The sequence below is a fragment of the Pan paniscus genome, chromosome 9 (genome assembly GCF_029289425.2).
Source record: "Pan paniscus chromosome 9, NHGRI_mPanPan1-v2.0_pri, whole genome shotgun sequence".
Lineage (NCBI taxonomy): Eukaryota > Metazoa > Chordata > Mammalia > Primates > Hominidae > Pan > Pan paniscus.
Genome location: NC_073258.2, coordinates 38,510,571 through 38,531,137, shown reverse-complemented (window position 1 = coordinate 38,531,137; position 20,567 = coordinate 38,510,571). Strand labels below are relative to the sequence as shown.

The 20,567-nt window shown below is 43.7% G+C and overlaps 1 protein-coding gene across 4 annotated transcripts in view; it reads right to left on the bottom strand.

Moving 5' to 3' along the window:
• PRR5L (proline rich 5 like) overlaps positions 1–14,026 on the bottom strand; it is a 169,688-nt gene extending 155,662 nt beyond the window's left edge. For 2 of the 4 annotated variants that reach the window (XM_055094278.3, XM_003830359.5), the window contains exon 1: positions 13,762–14,012. The gene's annotated coding sequence lies outside the window, so the exon portion shown is untranslated. Of the gene's footprint in view, positions 1–13,761 lie in introns of all 4 variants that reach the window. The other 2 variants (XM_055094281.3, XM_055094280.3) reach the window with 2 other exon arrangements.
• Between the last annotated feature and the right edge of the window lie 6,541 nt (positions 14,027–20,567).

The window sequence follows — 20,567 nt, the reverse complement described above, 5'->3', positions numbered from 1 at the left end:
ATCCCCAATACCACCACCACCATCATCCCCAATACCACCACCACCATCATCCCCACTACCACCACCACCACCATCATGCTCACTACCACCACCACCATCATCCCCAATACCACCACCACCATCATCCCCACTACCACCACCACCATCATGCTCACTACCACCACCACCATCATCCCCAATACCACCACCACCATCATCCCCAATACCACCAGCAGCATCATCCCCAATACCACCACCACCATCATCCCCAATACCACCACCCATCAACCCCAATACCACCACCACCATCCCCACTACCACCACCACCACCATCCCCACTGCCACCACCACCATCATCCCCAATACCACCACCCATCATCCCCAATACCACCACCACCATCCCCATTACCACCACCACCATCATCCACACTACCACCACCACCATCATCATCCCCAATACCACCACCACCATCATCCCCAATACCACCACCACCACCATCCCCAATACCACCACCACCACCATCCCCACTACCACCACCACCATCATCCCCAATACCACCACCACCATCATCCCCACTACCACCACCACCATCATGCTCACTACCACCAACAGTAAAAGACTTGGTTCCAAATAAGGAATGTTTAAACTGACTGTGATATTCAGTTCTCAGGTTTACCTGTTGATTTTCTTTGAAGAAAATCCCATCACTAAATGTACAGTTTGAAAACCATAGATATGCCTGATAATTTTATTCTTAAAACTACCATTAACTTGCAGGTGAGGAAAGTAAAGTTGAGAGAAATTAAATGACATGCCTGAAGCCACAGACTAGACGTGAGCTAAACTGGTACACAGCTGTGGTCCAAAACCTCACCATGTCTAGTGCTCTTTCTTCTACATTATTCTACATTTGCGTATTGATGATGAAACACATGGTTTAGTAATTTCTTGGCGTTGATGCTTGTTTTGGTGAGAATAGGTCAGAAAACAGTTTATAGAAAGTTCTTAGAATTTAGGCTGCTCCAAGAAACTCACCAAAACAACTCCAAGTCTTTCCCTCCCTGAGCCATACTTAACACTTGTTATTCCAGGAGCTGGTTTGATGAGACATATTCTCACAGCTTATCTAATTTGTCTACACTGTCCATACACTTTGCTGAATGCCCTCAAATTTCACCTGTATCAGTCTACTATTGCTGCAATACTGCTGCAAAATAAAAACTTTGTGACTGAGAAAAATAAGCCTTTCTTTTTCTCACTTACAGATCTGCAGGTTGACTAGGGCAATTCTGCCTTAGTTCAGGTTTGTGTCTGTTCCATGTGACTAATTCTGGAGCACAGGGAGAAAGGGCAGTGGCTACCCAAGTTATGCTCTTCTGTTGGCTGTCAGAATAGCAGAAGGCCAAGCCAAACAGTGCAAGCATTATTTAAAGCCTCTGATAGAGTCACATCTGATCACATTCCATTGACCAGAACAAGTCAATGCCCAAGCCCAGAGTCAGTGACTCAGGAAGTGTACTGTGTCCCAAGGTGGAAGGGAAATGAGTGAAGATTTACTGAACAATACCTCAATCTATCACATCAGCTAAAATTGTGATTCCCATGAAGGGAGGTCAAGCAGGTCTTTCCAAAGTCCTCTAAATCTAAAATGCAATACTATTAATCAAGTTAGTCCTATAAGCTGCCAGGAGGAGACCATCCCAAAGTGACCTTTCCTGAGACACCCAGGGGGAATGTGTAATGGCACTCTTCCAGGCTAGAGACAGCAAGGTAGAAATTATCTAGTGGAGACCATGGCATTTCAAAAATCAACTACTTCACTTCTAAAAACCTGCCCCAAACCAAACTTTCAAATCCCCTTTCTTTGAGGATTGGGGCCTGAAGATAGAGAGAAAGAGCAGATGTGGATGACTTATATTCTCCATCCTCAATAATCAATTTCTAGCAATGGAAGTCTTGGCAAAGACACAGAACGGCACAGCAGCTATAAACAGGCTACCGAGTTTCACAATTGCATGTTTGAGTCTCTACCAATGCTGGATACATTGGTTCTTCCTTTCAACTCCACAACATCCATTTCCCCTCTTTCTTCCTAATAAAATCCCAATTTTTCTCAGGAAATGTTCCTCCTCAGGGAACAATGACCCACCTCCAGCACAAACCCCAGGGATAGACTGAGAGGGCATTCCATTCACCTTGCCAATGATTGGTTCCCAAGTAGGTAAGTGACCTAGATTGGGCCAATGAGACATAAAGTGTGCCTGTGGGGGAAAGTTTGCTGGAAAAAAGAGAAAGGGATTTCAAGAAAAATTTGGTCATTCCAAGGAGAAAACTCTAGGAATAAACTGTCCCTCTCTTCTTCCCCTGGAAGTAGCAAAGGGAAATGTGGGGGGTACTTTTATTTTTTAAACATTACACAATTATTACATGTTCTTTTTTAGCACTGTGAGAAAATAGAGATAAGCAATACAAGAAAAGGAAGAAGTTCACACCTGATCCCATCGCCCACAGAAATCACTGCGAACATTTGTGCGTATTCTTTCAGATTTTTTTGTTGGTGGCTGCTTTGAGAAGGAAAGGAAAGGGGAAAAACTGGTATCCTCATGCACTACTTCTGGGAGGGTGCATTGGCTTGGCCTTCTGCTATTCTAGATGTCATTGCTAGTGCCCTATTTCTGCCTGAGGATGTAGGCAACAGGAAGATGGCAGAGCAGAGAGGTGGAAAGAAGAGGCACCCTGAGGACATTGCTGAGCTGCTGAATCAACCTCCCCTGAAGCTTGCCCTATGTACTCATTTCTAAATGAGATAATAAAATATCCTTGTTGATGACTCTTGACTTGAAGTTGAAAGCGTCTTAACAGTATCTACCTCTGCCACTTCCTAGCAGTCTGCCTTTGAGTAAGCTGCTTAATTTCCTTAACTTCATTTTTGCGCCAGTACCTCTGTCATGGAATTGTGAGGAGTGAATGACAAGGCATATGAAGCATTTGCAAACTTGTTGTGTCTAGTAGCTGGTAAGGGGGGAATATCTCACAGTATGATTTTTATTACAGGGCTTTTTGGTGCCTTCTAGCAAGAAAGTACAGGTCTGGGGAAATAACTGCAGTTTCTGCACTTCCTTCATGTTTAGATTTGTCGCCCCCTGGCCGTTTCTTCTAGAAATTTACAACAAAAACCATCACAATGGGAAGGGCTCCTGTCCTTTTTAGGGTGTGGCAATAAGGGTCTTCTGTAGTCATCACTACCAACCCTGTGAGTGGGTAGGAGCCTCAAGGAGAAGAGATGTGGGGGGTGCTTTTATTTTTTAAACATTATACAACTATTACATGTTCTTTTTTTTAGCACTATGAGAAAATAGAGATAAACAATACAGGAAAAGGAAGAGGAAGTTGACACCTGATCCCATTACCCAATGAAATCACTATGAACACTTGTGTGTATTCTTTCAGACTTTTTTGGTGGTGGTTACTATGAAAAGGAAAAGGAAACAGGAAAAAACTGGTATCCTCATGCACTGCTTCTTGGAGGGTGCACTGGTAAAGCCTTTATTAGAAGGCAACTTTGCAAGATCATTAAAAAATAATAATGATGCACCTCCCCTTTCACTCAGCAATTCCGCTTCTAGAAATCCATCCCCTGGAAGCAACAACGAAGGTAGTAGGTACATAGATTCAAAGTGCCAGCACCCACTACTCACAAAGCAAAGACTTGGGACCAACCCAAATGTCCATCAATGACAGACTGGATTAAGAAAATGTGGCATATATACACCATGAAATACTATGCAGCCATAAAGAAGGATGAGTTCATGTCCTTTGCAGGGACATAGATGAAGCCGGAAACCATCATTCTCAGCAAACTATCACAAGGACAGAAAACCAAACACCACATGTGGGTTTTGAACAATAGGTGGGAATTGAACAATGAGATCACTTGGACACAGGGCAGGGAACATCACACACCAGGATGGGGAGCTGGGGGAGGGATAGGAGAAATACCTAATGTAAATGATGAGTTGATGGGTGCAGCAAACCAACATGGCACATGTATACCTATGTATCAAACCTGCGTGTTGTGCACATGTACCCTAGAACTTAAAGTATAATAATTTAAAAAAGAAAATATGGTACATATACATAATGGAGTACTATTCAGCCATAAAAAGAATGAGATCCTGTCATTTGCAAGGAGATTCCTGGCTAAGTGACATAAGCTAGGCCCAAAAAGACAAAGTGCCAGCACCTTTATACACATCTTAGGTAATTCAGTCAGTCCTCACAGCAACCTTACTTTATTTAATAACAGCTTTATTGAAATATAATTCATATACTAACTCAGTCCATTTAAACTGCTATAACAAAACGCCATAAACTGAATGGCTTATCAACAACAGAAATTTGTTTCTTACAGTTTTGGAGGCTGGGAAGTCCTAGATCAAAGCACCGGCAGATTCAGTGTCTATTGAGGGCCCACTTTCTGGTTTATAGACGGTGCCTTCTTGCTGTATCCTCACGATGGAAGGGGTGAAGGGTCTCTCTCCAGCCTTTTAAGTAATGGCAAAAATCTCATTCAGGAGGGCCCCACCCTTATGACCTAATCACTTCCAAAACCTCATCACATTAGTAATTCGGTTTCAAAAGATGAATTTCAGGGGGACGTAAATATTCAGACCATAGAACCTACCATACAATTCAACCATTTAAAGTATACAATTCAACGGCTTTTAGTATATTCACAGATAGGTACAACCATCACCACAGCAAATTTTAGAACATTTTTATCACCCCAAAAAGGAAACTTCATACCCATTAACACTCTCCATTTCCTCCCTTCCCACTCAACCCCAGCCCCTAAAAACCACTTATCTACTTTCTGTCATTATATATTTGGCAATTCTGGACATTTCATATAAATGGAATCATATAATATGTAGCTTTTTATGACTGACTTCTTGCACTTAGCGTAATGTTTCAAAGGTCATCCATGTTGGATCCTGTATCAGTACTTCATATCTTTTTAATGTGACATAATATTCCTGTGTGTGAATATGCCAAATTTTATTTATCTCTTCATTAGTTGATGAACAGTTGGGTTGTTTCCACCTTTTGGCTATTATGAATAATGCTGCTATGAACATTTCTAAACGAATTTTTGTGGCAACATGTGTTTTTATTTCTCTTGAGTATATACCTATGAGTGGAATTGCCGGGTTAAATTGTAACTCTGTGTTAACCTTTTGGGGAATGCACAGACTGTTTGCAAAGCAGCTGCATCATTTTATATTCCCACCAGCAGCACATGAGGATTCCAATTTCTCCACATCTTCTCCCACACTTGTCATCTATTTTTAAAAATTATATCCATCCCAGTGAGTGTAAAGTGCGTCTCATCATGGTTTTCATTTGCTTTTCCCTGATGGCTACAGGGAGATTATTACCATGACTTTCAATGTACAGATGAGGAAACTGAGGCACAGAGAGGGTAATTAATTTATATATCATGGCTTAGTAAGTGTCCAAAATTGTGTGTGTACAACAGTACATGCAGAAGGAAGTTCGCTGCAACACTATTTGTGAAAACAAAAATTAGAACTGTATGTTTACTAGCAGGGGTTTATCCCTGCAGAGAACCATTATGCAACTATCAAAGAATGAGGAAGGACCATTCATGCTGACACAGAATGAGTTCCAAGACATGTTGTTAGTGAAAAAAGCCAGCCACAGAATCATATGTACAGCACAAACCTGTTTGTATTAATACATATATGGATTGGAAGGCTCCTCACCAAACTGTTCACAATATCCCCTAAAATAAAAGCTCCATGAGAGCAGGGATTTTTGCCATTTGGCATATGGTGAATGGCTCTATTGCCAACCTTCAAACAGCACAGAATAACAGCTGAATCTGTTGTTAAATGAACAATTCCTTGAGACAGAGGAATGGAAGGCAGGAACATATGTAGATGAACCCATTTTATTCTGCAGATCCATGTCCTCTATACATGAATTCATGTAGTAGTTATATTATTTTTGACGCAGAAAAAAATAATGAGGAATTCTTGAGGCCCTTAGCAAGAAAAAGATGAGGTCCCCAGAGAGTTGGTATATAACTGAGGAATGGCCTCAGTCTCTTCTGAGGATGCTGCGAGGACCCTCCTGGGCCACAGTGTCCCTCATTTCAAGTGAGTGCAGCTCTCACCCAACTGAGCTCCACCTCTTAGGGTTGAATTGGGGTTGATTAGCTGGTGGGGCAGACACAGGCCTGCTCCTGCCCTGCTGGACATCCCACCCTGATCAATAAGCCAGTCTTTCAGTTAACAGAAATCCAATGTTGGGTTGCTAGCAGTGAATCTTGTTTTCATGCCTGAGAAGATCTTAAAAATCAATAAGGATTAGAGGGACATGACCATGTACTGTTCGTTCTATTGTTTTTTCAATATTTGTTTAATTTTTCATTCCAGTTAAGCCCTCTGAAGAGGCCCAAGGATCAAGGGCTTCTTGTGAAACACAGACAGGTGCATACGTCACATCACTCAAAGCTAATGGCAGGTTAGTGAGTTGAGAGACAATTAGGGAAGGGACCAGGAGCTGTGGTTTGACTCTGTTTTTCCAGTCAAGTCAGGATAAAGGAATGATCTCTATTTTACAACAGGTGCAGATTAAAAAATTCAAACAGTGAAAATGGCAAGTTGCACCAAAAGTGAGGATTAGTGGAAGCCAGGAAAGAGATATGTAGGTTGGGTGGACAACAGGCTGCTCCTCACAGTTGAAGGGGATGTTATGGGTCTGATAATGTCTTCTCGATTTTTTTATGAGCAAGGTATCTCCACATTCTCTTACTCTAGCCCTTTTCTCCTGCCAAGAAGGCACAGAGCTAGGTGTTCAGTGGGGTATGGATTGGGCATTGTCTTTGACTTCCCTGACACAACTGTTCAAGTACCAAGTCCTATAGATTTCACTCCAAAATAACTTTCTATTACATCTATTTCTCTCCATCACCACTGTCATTGTTTTAGTTCAAGTCACCATCACCTTGAGTCTGGATGTGTACGGTTGCTTCCTAAGCTGTCTTCCTGTCTTGAGGAAGAGTCCTGCTTCCCTCCACTTCTTTCTCCACACAGAGACTAAACTCAAGAGGCAGTGTTGCCTTGCGATTAGGGCAGCGTGGGCTGTGGAGCCAGGATGCCTGGGCTCGAATCCTGACTCTTCCAGATACGTGACCTTGAGCAGATGAATTCACTCTTCTGTGCCTTGGCTGGCTTCTCTTATAAATAGAGGTGCTAATCTGCACATACTTGATAAAGTCACGGTGAGGATTAGGCGAACTCATATAGATGAAGCGCTTAAAACAGGGGCTGCCAGATCCTAGCAACTGCACACATGTGAGCCAGCATCTTTCTTTTTTATTTTTATTTTTATTTTTATTTTGAGACAGAGTCACGCTCTGTCACCCAGGCTAGAGTGCAATGCACTGCAACCTCCACCTCACTGCAAGCTCCACCTCCCAGGCTCAAGCCTCAGCCTCCCGAGTAGCTGGGATTACAGGTGCCCGCCACCATGCCCAGCTAATTTTTTGTATGTTTAGTAGAGATGGGGTTTCGCCATGTTGCCTAGGCTGGTCTCGAACTCCTGAGCTCAGGTGATCTGCCTGCCTTGGCCTCCCAAAGTGCTGGGATAACAGGTGTGAGCCCCCGCACCCAGCTGAGCCAGCATCTTTCTGAAATGAAGCCCCCCTAGTTATGCCGTGGTTGGGACAGAGTCCAAACTCCCCCATGCTCCTTATAAAACTCTATAGGACCTGCCTACCTTTCTCTTCCCATCTCTTGGTGACTCTGCTTCACATTTGACACTCATGTTAAATGTCTTTTTGTTCCTCTAGCAAGACAGGCCAGCAGGCCTACACACAGGCTGTTCCCTCTCTGCCTAGTACATTCTCCCCAAAATTCTTCCCCATCCCCCCTTCAAGGATCACTCTTCCTCAGGTCTTAGATGCTGTTTTCTTTAGAAGCATCCCTCATGCATCAAATTCTGATTAGAGGCCATTCATTGTGTTCCTGTGGTACCCTTACCTCCCATCAATGCGCTTGCTACTTTGTATTTTCCAGTTTTTACTACAAAATATTTCACACAGAAAAGCCAAAAGCACAGTGCAATAACAGTACAGTAAACTCCCATATACTCCCAACAATTGGTAACGTTTTGCCATATTTGCTCATTCTCTTTCTGTCTCTCCTTCTCTCCCTCTGTATTTATTTGTTTCCAAGTAAATTACAGACATCATGATATTTCACTCCTAAATATTCCAGCTTGCATCTCCCCAAAAGAAAAAAAGATGAGGGGGTATTCTCCCACCTAAAACACAATAATTTCATCACACCTTGAAAAATTAATAATTCTCTAATATCACTGAATGCTTGGTCTACATTCAAATGTTCCCAGTCATTTTCCAATTCTCTCTTAGGGTCTTCCTGCTCCATTGCATTTGAATTGCTCTTTCATTGGCCCAAGGGCTCTGTAAGGAATGGAAGGTGTCCCCTCTGCTCTCCTCTCCCAGCACGCAGCTCAGGGCAGCCCCTCCGTATGTTTATTAAAAGAAAGGACAACCCCCCGACCCCCCATGCCCCACTTCCTCCAGCTGGGAAGGGTCCTCGGCCCCCTACACACACACTGACCCATCATGGCATAGCATCCCTTCTGTAGTTCAAGTCAGAAACCTGAAAGACATTCTAGACCAACCCCTCCCTCAGGTGGCTGCCACTGTCTCCAGCTTAACCCCTCCCCATTCCCATGATCTCAGCCAGGGCTTCGGTTCTGCCCTTCATCTTCCCTCACCCCTCTCCCTGAGCCTTGACACCTCTGATGCTCAAGTGTGTCCCCGTCCTGCCTCAGAGTTCCCTCTAAAAGACAAACCCACTCTGGTCACAACTCTGCTTCAGACCCTTCTGTGGCCCTCCCAGGGCCCAACCTGCCTACCAAGTTCCAATCTGGCAGCTCCTCCACCTTCTTCCTCCTCCCTCTTGTGACCCCTGCCCTCCCTTGACCCCGGCCTGTGCTTGAGCAGTTTAAAACCATCCATAGATCTCCAAGCACACCATGCTTTTCCATGCCTCCACGCCCTCTCCCTGAACCGCCCGCTTCCAGTGCTTTACCTTTCTCTGAGAACTGGAGAGAAGCTCAGACATCATTTTTCCCAGGGCCCATTCAATGACCTGCCCTTTCCTGGCAGAGAGCCCACAAAAGTCTTGGGCACAATAAATGCTTGTTAAATAATTGCTGAGTGGGTGAACAGAAATATCATCCTCCCCTTCCTCACTGGACGGAGACAGCTGCAGCTCCAGCCCATCCCAGGCCTGTGCCCTGGGCCCCAACTTCAGCCCGGCCCAGCCCAGCCCAGCTCTGCACGGCTGCCAGATGAACCTGACACAGCCTTGGCAGGCAGCCTCTGAACCACTGCCAGGCCCATATGTAGCTTTCCCTTTCCTAAGGAAGAATGGGCAATGACAGGCTTGGGCTTCTTTACTTGTAAAGAAAATAATTAAAAATCTAAACAAAAAAGAGGATCTTTTTTTCTTTTAAATAGCTTCATATTCGGAAGTCATCTTTAGGTTAAGTACCTCCCGGGAGCTAGAAGGTGAGATGATATGGCCCCTTCTGCCTTCAATAAAATTCTCAGAATGCAATATTGCTGATATAGTTTGAATGTTTGTCTCCTCTAAATCTCATGTTGAAATGCGATTGCCAGCATTGGAGGTGTGGTCTAGTGGGACATGCTTGGGTCACGGGGGCAGATCTTTCATGAATGACTTGGTGCTGCCCTGGTGATAATGGAGTGAGTTCTTACCCTGTAAGTTCACAAGAAAGTTGGTCATTTAAAAAGAGCCTGGCACTCTCTTGCACCCTTTCTCACCATGTGACATGCTCCCCCCTCACCTTCTGCCATGAGTAAAACTCCCTGAGGCCTCACAAAAAGCTGAGCAGATGCAAGTGCCATGCTTGTACAGCCTGCAGAAACGTGAGCCAAATAAACCTCTTTTCTTTAAAAATTACCCAGTCTCAGGTATTCCTTTACAGCAACACAAAACAGACTAACAGAATTGCTTTTATGCATTTCTACAAAAAAAAAAAAAAGATATTTCACTTGTACTTCATTATTCTGCTGATTAAATTATAGTGGGGCAGGGATGGAGGACTTTCAAGCAGTCAAAGACTTTCCTGGGTACACAGAGCTCATCTCACAACATACTTAAGAAAGCTCCTGATGCCCCTGTCACTCCTGTTGCCAGCCCCTGCATCACAAGTGGTGCAAGCAGCGATGAAGTGTTTGTTGTTGTTGTTGTTGTTTACCTTTATAGTTTTCTGCTAAGAAGAAAACATTTTAGCAGCACAGACCAAACTCCAGTAGGTAAAAGCTCTAAGAAGCCTGGATGATGAAGGCCCAGAGAAGTAAATAATGAAGTGGGTTAAAGCTTGAATCTCTACTCCCCTCCCCGCCACTCGCTGAATAATCTCTTTTGGGTGAATTCGTTAACCTTTCTGAGCTCCAGATTCCTCTTCCATATGTAGAAGAACTCCTAGGGTTCTTTATGAAAACTAAATGAGATGCTATTTGTGTAGCAGGATGTAAAAATGACTATGGTCTCAGTTCGGGTATTGCCAAGGACAAAAGACATGTTTCAAAGTGAGCTGTGACACTGAGGCCACCATGCAGGGCTGACAAAAGAAGTGGCACGAAACTGGTTTCCCTCTTAACTGACCATCTTCAGCCCACAAAGAAGGCTGGGTGAGAAGAACAGTTGGTGGTGTAGAGGAGGAATTTTGGAGAAAGCAATAGGAGCACTCCAAGTCCCAATTGCCCACTACCCACCCTCCAAGATTGGCCTCCAAGATGCTGTGTCCCTGGAGGTTGACTGTCACTGAGGGCTGATGTCTGAATCATGTCTGTGAATCCCAAAATACAAGAGAGATGGAGTGATCAGCTGGAGTGGAGAGAACGTGGTAGCTTTGGATTTCCTGGGATAATGAAACTTGAGCATTTTCCATAAGCCAGAGATGTACCGTGGCCAACCTGTGGCATGTGTAGATCCTTCTGACAAGGACCACCAGGAGGAATGGAAATTTACCTTCAGAGAAAAGCTGACAGCACTTGTTGTGGCCTCAACTATCCTCCCAAAATTTATATGATGAAGCCCTAACCCCCAGGACCTCAGAATGTGACTGCATTTAGAAGCAGGACCTTTAAAAAATGTGATTAAGTTAAAATGAACCCCTTAGGATAGGCCTTAATCCTCTCTGACTGGTGTCCTTATAAGAAGAGGACATTTGCACATGCCAAGAGACACCAGGAATGCACACACAGAGGAAAGACCATGTGAGAACTCAGTGAGAAGGTGGCCATCCACAAGCTAAGGACAGAGACCTCAGGAGAAAACAAACCTTCCAACACCTTGATCTTGGACTTTTAACCTCCAGAACTGGGAGAAAATTAAGTTCTGTTGTTTAAGCCTGGGGCCCCCAACTCCCGGGCCATGGACCAGTACTGGTCTGTGGTCTGTTAGGAACCAGGCCACACAGCAGGGACAGAGAGAGCACGAAGCTTCATCCATATTTACAGCTGCTCCCAATCATTCACATTACCACCTGAGCTCCACCTCCTGTCAGATCAGCAGCAGCATTAGATTCTCATAGGAGCACAAACCCTATTGTGAACTGCGCATGTGAGGGGTCTAGTTTGCATGCTCCTTATGAGAATCTAATGCCTGATGATCTGTCACTGGTTCCCATCACCCCCATATGGGACTGTCTAATTGGAGGAAAACAAGTTTAGGGCTCCCACTGATTCTACACTGTGGTGAATTGTGTAATTATTTCATTATATATTACAATGTAATAATAATATAAATAAGGTTCTCAATAAATGTAATGCACTTGAATCATCCTGAAACCATCCCTACCCTGGTCTGTGGAAAAAAGTGTCATCTACAAAACTGGTCTCTGGTACCAAAAAAATTGGGGACTGCTGGTTTAAGCCCCTCAGTCTGTGATATTTTGTCATGGCAGTCCCAGCAAACTAATACGGCACTGCTTAGATGCCAGGGAACTAAGGAAGGAGTCTTATTAGGCAACCAGCTTCAAGGGACCAGCAACTCAGAGATCCCCAAAGATGAGAAATAATGGTGCTCTCTGAAGTATCCACAAGATTGTGCCTAGAGAGAAAGAACTAGGTTTACACACCCACCAGAACCTGCCAGTGAAATGCCAGCTTGCCACAGCATTAACCAAGTACGGACTTCCAGCTCCTTTCCTGCCTCTTCTCTTTTCCCCTTCCCCCTGCCAGGAGTCAGAATCATCAGTAAGCCAGAGGAGAGAAGGATGGAAGCTTAACGTGGGAAATGAGAAGCCAACCACAGACCCCCTTTCCAAGCTGCAGGCCCCACAGGAGGAGGGAGAAAAATCTCCACTGGGAACCAAATTCAAAGATCTGGCTGATTCCCTGGGACTGGACATCCCAATTGCTGAATGAGGCTGTGCTGGAACTAAAAGCGACTAAAGAACTTTTGATTCCTGAAGGGGGCCCATAAGAGTTGTGGACCTACCTTAATTTTCATCCCAGGGCAAGGGAAGAGGGAGGACCCGCTGAAAAAAATTAGGGACAATGATAGGCAAAAATAAAGTTTGCTTCCATAATATACCATGAGTCCTGTGTATTTGACATATGTTCTCTTACATATGAGGCAACTTAGCCTGGTCTCTGGCCAAAAAAGAGATACCACTCATTGAGCAATTCTTACCCTTTCAAATTCCTTCACTGTCATCATTGAGCAATTCCATCTTCTTCAAGCAAGACAAAAGCTGATGCCAATAGAAAAATCATTTAAAATAAACAAACGAAAAAATTCCTTAAGCTGTCAACTTGGGTGCAGATGTTCTATGAAGCCAGAAACTGAATGTCACCCTCTATACACCATGACCTAGAGAAGCAGAATAACTCCAGACCAGCAGGGCTGGGCGGGTCTAAGATTCCCATAATACTTAAGAGAAAACTGAATTCAAATCCAGGCTCTGCCATTTAACAACTGTGTGACCCCGGGTGAATGACTTAAATTATCCGTACTTCAATTTCCTCATCCATAAAATAGAGATCATAAAGTATCTATCTGATGAAATAGCTGCAAAACAGTTAGAATGCTGCCTGGCACAGGGCAAAGGACTCACAATACACATAGCTATCATCATATATCATTGCCTCTCAAAGTGAAATATTGTGATGACCTTGGTTTATTAGCAGGATGTTGTAAAAAAAAATGCTTTACAAGGGGCATGATGATGAAAAGCGCAGATTCTAGAACCCAACTCCCTGGGTTTGAAAGAAGCAAGAATCTGAGGCATGTTGTATAAGGGTTTGCTATCATTACTATTCATTCAATGAGAGACATACAGTAATAGGTATACATATGCAATACATAGAGAAAGAGCTTAGTACTAGCAGCTATTATTAAGGCAACAGCCACCTCAATAAATCTACATGGGCCATGAAGACCCTGGTCACCCAGAGATATCAGAGGCACTGAACAGGGCCAGACAGACAGAGGGTATTTTCCTAACTGGGAGGCTGCTGAACTTGACCTCTGTTGCTTTTCATTATTTATTTAACAGCAGATGGTGGCTCTCAAGAAAATCGGATGTCTTGAAGCCAGAAACCCATCCTCCTTGGGCTGGATACTCAGCCATCCCCTGCAACCCCACCCCCTAGCCCCAAGCTCTCATTGTCTCTCTTGTGTTACCTGGTCTGGTTTCTTCTTCCAGGGCAGGTCCCACCTTGCTGGGGAGAGGTGAATGATCATGGCCTTCCAGCCTCCCGAGAAGGGGATGTTCCAATGGGCCCAGAGCTCTCTGGGCCTGGCTTGCCACTCACTGACCTGGGGCCTGAAGACTGACAGAAAAGCAGGCAGAAAATATAAAAAGCTGATACCCCCTGCAGGAAATCATTGTTTAGCCCATTCCAGACTAAAAAAACAAGTGCAACATTGGAGAAAGGAGGGTAAAGTGTCATTTGGGGCCATTGTTACAGCGGCTGCTCTGTGTGGTGGGGAAACAAAGCAGGCCTGTGTATGTGAGGACAATGCTGTTGTGTTACTAGCTGCTTCTGTGTTACTCCTGGGGACAGGAGGATGAGAAACGAGGCCACAGTGTCTTCCCTGGTGGACTTCACTCATCATAGTAGCCAGGCCAATCAGAGCTGGGAGAGGAATTTTGGACATTTAGCCCATGGCATTATGTAATAAGGGTCAGGGGACGTGCCTTCAGGTGTGACCACCTGCCTCTTTGTTAGTCTTCTATACATGAGAGATCACAAATGTCCCTCTCCTTTTCTCTTACTTGCTTTCAGAAACTTACCCCAAGTTAGAGCTGAAAAGAATGAGACATATCATTTCTCTAAACACAAATGTCATCCACTTCAATGCCTAACTTTTGTGATGGGACATCTGGCTGGGACTAAACCCCAGCCATGCAGCACGTTAGCAGCAGTTGGCAAGACTAGATGAATATTATAAAGCTTGCACCCACTGAACCCCCATAATGAACCAGACACTAGGTCATGAGCAACCTTGCAAAATGACCTCATTCGCTCCTGACTTCAAATTCTGACTCTGCAACTATTCCCCATGGACTGTGAGCAAGTGTTTTCTCTGGGTGTTAGTTTTCCCATCTGTAAACCGGGATTATGATTGGGTTCCTAGGAGGATTAAATGAATTAATATATGCAAAACTCTTAGAACAGTGGCTGGCCCATAAAAGTGATCAAGAACCACAAATCACAAATTAGATGCCCACATTACACCTGAAACTTGCTTGTACTCATGAGGAGATGGTATGGGGATGGCTGGAAAGCCAGGATCCCAAGTGTCTGTATTTAGCCCTGTTACCTACTATGGCCTAAGTTCACCCTGTTAGGTACCTGAAGGAATTGGGCACTAATAAATATTCTCAAGTATGAGACAGGTGACAAATGTGTGGAGAGGGCCCACTGTGATGCAACAGTGTGTGGCGGGAACTGTGGGGATTTGAAAGCTCACACCAGTCTTCAGAGGGCAGCCAGGGCTCAGCCTCAGCCAAATACTGCAATGCAGAAAGGTGGAAACAGCATGGTTGGGCCTGCACATTTTTAAAGAAAAGCCAGAAGGCTGGATTTTTTATGTCGAGTTTTCCAATTTTGAAACACTGTGGACCAAACACAACATTGTTAATGCAATGTGAGCCCTAGATCATGCAGTTTGTAATGCCTGATCTGGAAATTTCCAGATTTCCAGCATTTCCAAGCCAGTGCAACCCTGCTGACACTCAGAGCTTTTGTCCCTAACTTGCGCTATGGTCTGAGTGTATGCGTCCCCCACAAATTCATATGCTGAAATCTTCACCCCCAGGTGATGGTATTTGGAGGTGGGACCTATGGGGGGTGATTAGGTCATGAGTGTGGAGCCCTCATGAATGGGATTAGTGCCCTTATAAAGAGGCCCAAGAGAGCTCCCTTGCCCACAGCCACCATTTGAGGACACAGTGAGAAGACACCATCTATGAACCAGGAAACTGTCCTCATCAAACATAGAATCTGCCAATGCCTTGGTCTTGGACTTCCCAGCCTCCAGAACTATGAGCAACACATTTCTGTTGTTGATAAGCCACCCAGTTTATGGTATTTTGTTATATTAGCCCATATGGACTAAGACGACTGGTGAGCTGATCAGGCCACGTCAAAGCCACAAAGGGGGCATAAAGTCAAAAAGATTGATCAGCCCTTTCCCCCTGCAACCCACCCTCATCTCTGGACTGAGACAAAGGTGAGGAAAAGGGAAACTAGGGAAATAACAGGAGGGTGGCAAGGGCTCTCCTTAAAGGACTACAGGACCCTTGGCCTAATCCACCCCCTGCAGGCATTCCTCTGACAAAGAAGGCAGCCAGGACTTAGTAGTGAAACCAAAGGGGAGAATAGGAGTTTATTTAAGCTTCCATAACCTTCATCAGTTACCTCAAATGAACCAAAGTAGCGTAAGTGACAAAATGTGTTTGCTATGCAAATGCAACTTAAAAACAAGACTGCTCACAATGAGATACCACTTCATACCCGCTAAGATTGCTATAATCAAAAAGACAGAACCAGTTACAAAATGTGTTTGATATACCAATGCAACTTCAAAACAAGACGGCTCACAATGAGATACTACTTCATACCCACTAGGATCACTATAATCAAAAAGGCAGAGCCAGATGCAGTGGCTCCCATCTGTAATCCCAGCTACTCAGAAGGCTGAGGCAGGAGGATCGTTTGAGGCCAGGAGTTTGAGACCAGCCTGAGCAACATAGCAAACATATGTTTTAGAGACAAAACATATTTTTTGTCTCTAAAAAAAATAAAATCAAATTAGCTGGGTATGGTTTTGCATGCTTGTAGTCCCAGCTACTCAGGAGGCTGAAGTGGGAAGATCAGTTGAGCCCAGGAGTTTGAGGCTACAGTGAGCCATGATTACACCACTGTACTCCAGCCTGGGTAAAAGAGCAGAGACCCCCATCTCTCTCTCTCTCTTTTTTTTAAACAAATGTTGGTGCAGATGTGGAGAAATTGAAACCCTTATACATTGCTTCTAGGGACTGTAAAATGGTGCAGTCACTTTGGAAAATGGTCTTACACTTCCTCAAAAGGTTAAACACAGAGTAATCATATGGCCCAGAAACTCCACTATTCCACTCTTCAGTGTATACTCCAAGAGAAATGAAACATATGTTCACACAAAAACTTTGTACATGATTGCTCATGGCAGCATTACTAACAACAGCTAAAAAGTAGAAACAACTCAAATGTCTACAACTGATGAATGAACAAACTATGGTATATCTGTACAAAAAAATATTATTCAGCAAAAAACGAATGAAGTACCGATACAGGCTATAACATGAACGAACCTTGAAGAAGTTTCTCCTCTTATGCTAAGTAGAGGAAACGAGTACAAAACATATGATATGTGGTCTTTTGTACTTGTTTCCTTTACTTAGTATAAGAGGAGAAACAGTATCATATGATCCAATTCATGGGAAATGTCCAGAAGGAAAACCATAGAGACAGAAAGTAGATTAGCGATTGCCTAGGGCTGGGTGTGATGGGGAGAATTGGGGGCAGAGGTGGGTGTTGATAGCTAAAGGATATGCTGTTTCTTTTGGGGATGATGAACATGTTCTAAAATTAATTGTGGTGATAGTTGGACAACTCTGTGAGTATACTAAAATCCATCGAATTTTACACTTCAAATGGATAAATTGTATGGTATGTGAATGTTAATTCTATTTCAATAAAGCTACTATAAAAAAACCCTCAATACTAAGATTGCTGCCCTTAATCATTTTCTACTAATAAATTCTGTGTCCATATCCCTTGTTTCATATCTGCCCCACTGGAGAAATCAGGGCAAGTGTTCCAAAAGGCTGGTTTCCCCCAAGGCTCAGGGCTCAAATTCGGGTGACTAACTGGCCAGGTTTGTCCAGAACTGTCCCAGCGCTAGCCCTGAAAGTCCTGCATCCCAGGAAATCCCTCATCCCTGGGAAAACTGGGATGGCCAGTCCCCCTCGTGCAAACCCTTGCCCACAACAGGGGAAAGCTCTGCCCTTTAGCGTTGCCAATGACTAGAACTGAGAATCCACATAAGCAATCCGTCCCCTTTTGAGGTATAAGTCATCCTTGAGCTCCCCCTAATGGCCAAAAGGTATTTTTATTATTGTTCCCATTTTATGGATGATGAAATTGAGGTTCCAAGAGGGGAAGTAATTTGCTAACAGTACACAGGAGTCGGAAACTGAACATAGGTCTTTTTCCCAAGCCCAAGGTAGCCCTTCCACTCACTCATTATATTGTTTCTCACCACCACCAGATTGATTGTCCAGGAACACTCTCAGATTGTTCTTGCTGCCTGAGGAAGGTAGTCAGACATGCAAAGAGAAGAAACACAAATTTACAGCTGTGGGACAACAAGGAGACATGTACAGCTTGGCGGTTAACAGTGCAGAATCTGGAGCCAGACTGGCCATATTTGAATCTGGGCTTTGCCACTACTTAGCTGTGTGACCTCAGACTACTTAATCTGCCTATGTCTGTTTCTCCATATGTAAAATGGAAATAATACAGTGTGTGTGCTTATATATGTATATGTACTTACATGTGTGTGTACATATGTGTGTGTGTGTATATACATATGTATATATATATAATATCATAGGATAGGAATGGGAAGTAAATAAATCAGTAAATGTAAGGGCTTAGAACAGAGCCGGGCACATAACAAGTTTATTAAATAAATGAAAGTCAGCACTGATTCCTATATTCAGAATTGGAAAGAAATTAGATTTGGCCTAATGAAAACCAGGCAATGGAACCAAATCATAGAAATGAACTCCGACATTCTGTTTTGTTCCCACCCATGAAAATGTTTATGGTTTAGAAATTGCTGGACATTCTGCAGACCACAGACAAACCTTTACATGCAACATGGCATTGGCAATCTGGGCAGCCCTACCAAAATGGGATGACATGGTGCCATTCATATCATACCAGCCCGCGAGAGTAAGGAGAGCTGGGAATCCTCCCACTGAAGCAGCTCCTGTCGCTCAGCTCTGCTCTCTGAACTAGATGGGTGTGATGAACACCATTTTACAGAGGTGGAAACTGAGGCCCAGAGAAGTTCAAGAATTTGTACACGGAAAAGTTAATAATGTGTAGAATTAGGATTCCAACTCAGGTTGAATTCTAAAACCCCTATGCTTTGCTGCCACCATGCATTAGTTACTATTGCTGTATAACAAATTACTTCAAAGCTTCATAGCTTAAAACAACAAACATTTATAATCTTAATAGTGTTTGAAGGCCAGAAATTCAGGCGTGGCTTCGCTGGGTGGTGCTGGCTCAGAATCTCTCATGAGGTTGCAGTTAAGCTGTTGGCCAAGACTCCTGCCTTCTTAAGGCTCTACTGGGCCTAGACAATCTGCTTCTCAGGTCAGTAATGAAGTTGTTGGCCAGATGCTTCAGTTCCTTGTCACCTAGGCCTCTCTGTAGGACTGTTTACAATATGGCAGTTTGCTTTCCCCAGAGCAAAGGATTCAAGTGAAAGAGAGCAGGGCACATGAGAGAGCACCCAAGCCAGGAGACAGGAACTTCAGTCTTTTTGTTAGTTTTTTGGTGCAGTCTTGTATAACCTAATCTCAGAAGTGATATGCCATTCACACCCACCATTTGCTATTGGTCATGCATACCAATCCTGGTACATGGTGGGAGGTGTCTACACTAGGTTGTGAACACCAGGAGGCTGGGATCATTGAGGGCCATCTTGAAGGCTGGTGACCACACTCCTCATTACTCTAAAGTAAGACAAGAAGGCACAATCCTGCAAATACCAAGGCAATATCCTCAAATAAGTCACAAAATTTCATCTTAGTCTAATCACTTTTTTGGGTGGTTGTTTATTTAACAAATATTCAATTAACCCAAGACAATGGGCCCAGCCCTATAGATACAGGCAGGAGTTAAACCTAGAACCTACATTGAGTTATAACAGAAACCAGGAATCAGGCCATGAGGGTTCATGGAAAAGAGAGGCCAAGAAAGAGAGCTAGAATCAGGACCCTGTGACAAAATGGTTCTAAAATCTTCTAATCCAGGAATGGGTTCCTCCTTAGACAATTTGATTTTTGTTTTCCTGGGCCTTGACAACATCCCCACAGAAAATGGAGTGGGGGAAGGGGAAGGGGGAGGAGAGGAGACAAAGGAACGAATGTCCTTAGCAGCTTACCAATTTCTGGAATTTCACAAATGGGCATTCTTTCTTAAGCTCGAATATATCAGAACCCATTTTTTGAGCTGGAATTTGCTTAAAAAAAAGTGGAGGGTAGGAAAAGAAAAGAGCCACCCAAATACTAAAGGTAGATAAAGGAAATGTCTGTTTTGATGTACGGTCTCTGAGAACAGGGCAAATCAGAGTCCAGTACTGCCAGTGCAAAATCACTCTTTACAATTATATTCATTATAATTACCTTTTTGAATAAATGAACTAAATCATTTCCATTAACCTCCTCCCCCATCTTACCCCCGTATAACAAGAACCTAGCTAGGTAGTAGCTTTCATTCCATTCCTCTCTTGTCCCCTCTCCCAAACACTTCCTCACCTGCTCTTGGAATCAGATCTTCTCTATGACTATGGGAAAGTTACTAAAAACCCTAAATGATTATTTCCCAATCTGGATAATACTAATAATACCAGCTCCAACCTACTACATAGGCTGAAAAACTATATACGCAGAAGTAATTTTACATTCAAGACAGGATGTGTGCATGTACGTGTGTCAATTCCAAGAAGCCCGATATGCACAGCCTCGTTTTCATTCCAAACACTGGTACGCCGATCACTCCTGAACAACTACGTTTCCAAGGCGCCTGCCAAGCTTGCAGGTGCATTCCCCAAGTGCGCCAGCCCACCCACATGGGTCAAGGGAAAACCTGTTTCCCTGACTTGGTAAGTAGACAAGTCAAGCCAATTTCCTCCCCGAGTAAACC